Here is a 1548-nt window from a genome sequence, read left to right on the forward strand (position 1 = left end):
TCAAGTAGCTGCATGTATTGCAGCAGATTTTGCCATATCTCCAGCAGACTTGTAATAAATCTATGAAAGAACCAAAATGCATGATTGTTTTTTGTTTTTTTGTTTGTTTCAAATTTTCCATCACAGAAAATGAAGAGTTATAGGAGTCTGATCTGAAAAAAGACTGAAAAAAGATACACATGGTCTTTACATGTGTATGCAAACTTTTGTTCACAGCTGTATATTTTACTGTATTATTGATATTCTTGAGGCAAACTAATGCATTTTTATACATTTTTGCTTTGTATATCAACTGTCAAAAGCCATTCACGGTCACATGTATTTACAGAGAAAACCATTACAGCTTGTTTAGTCTTCTCTGCNGTCTACATAATAAATACGACGTGACTACAACAACTACAACAACAGCAGCAGCAACAACACCAAATGTGATAAACAAAGGTAGCTTCAGCTTCTGAAAGGTCGATTGATCTGGGATTTCCCCTGGCAAGGTAAAACAGATTTATTTCAACATCTGCATTAAAAGCAACTTGCTCTGTAAATGAATCAGAAGCACATTCATTCACATACACAGACTTTAAGAAGCTACTCACCAAAGATCTTAACTTCGATAGTTGACCAATCCATGCCACAGTTTGCATATATTTCAACTGTCACATTTTCCTCTTTCTTGGCTTGTGAGATGGTCAGTGACACGTAAGTCACTTCATCCCAAGAACAGCTGTACTCAGTCAAGTTACTGCTACATATGCTGGTGTCATTTGTGTTCGTCCAGTCATACGTTTCGCCTTTACAGTCCCCGTTTTTCAGTTTCCACTCGATGGTGCAATTCAGTGTCACAGTTTCTCCAGCTTTAACTTCCACTGTCTTGTTGCAATTCAGTGACACTACTGAATAAGAAAACAGTAACAATTGATATGATGTCTATGATGCTACTCTTAATGCATTCAGTGTATCTGTTTCTGGCACAAGCAGCACAAAAATACCTTCATCTGATGAGACACAGCTTTGTAGAACATAGAGCAGACTCAGACTTATCCACAGGCTGGACATCTTGGAGGATCCAGGGGCTTTGGAAACTGGAAGAAAAAAGAAACAATATTAAGAACTGATTGCCCCTGTATTGCTCTGCCTCAGAACAATTTGCTTTGCTCAGTTTGCTTCTTGGTCGGCTTGGCCTTTACTGCATGTCATGACCCTGCTCTGTCTCCCCAGTTTTTTGTTTTTCTGCACGGCACTGGTTGCAACAACAGGTGTAACATTAAAAAATACAGTTTATTGTACCATATGTTGTGTTTCTGCTGTTTCATTAACTCATTGTTTTATATTATAACATCACTACATGTGGACAGGGTTGACACAGTTTTGAAAACCATTATTTCAGCTGATATAAAGACAGGACATTTGGAGTAACCTGGACTAGTTATTTAGGGTATTTTTGAATGATGGGATTTCACGTTTTCATGCTTTATGGAGATTTTGACTCAGGGTGAGTGTTTTTTATGTCCACATCTTGCAAGTTTGCAAAAGAAATCTCTCTCCAAACAC

At 37.8% G+C, this 1548-nt stretch overlaps 1 long non-coding RNA gene across 1 annotated transcript in view; it reads right to left on the bottom strand.

Moving 5' to 3' along the window:
• Window positions 1-467: 467 nt before the first annotated feature.
• The window catches only part of LOC103372419 (uncharacterized), a 4919-nt gene continuing 3838 nt past the window's right edge, over window positions 468-1548 (bottom strand). The window contains exons 2-4 of the long non-coding RNA XR_520995.1: window positions 987-1079; window positions 594-890; window positions 468-483 (exon numbers count right to left, since the gene is read on the bottom strand). This is a non-coding gene — a long non-coding RNA (uncharacterized LOC103372419). The remainder of the gene's footprint in view (window positions 484-593; window positions 891-986; window positions 1080-1548) is intronic.

This window comes from Stegastes partitus, unplaced genomic scaffold (genome assembly GCF_000690725.1).
Source record: "Stegastes partitus isolate 25-593 unplaced genomic scaffold, Stegastes_partitus-1.0.2 Scaffold1753, whole genome shotgun sequence".
Lineage (NCBI taxonomy): Eukaryota > Metazoa > Chordata > Actinopteri > Pomacentridae > Stegastes > Stegastes partitus.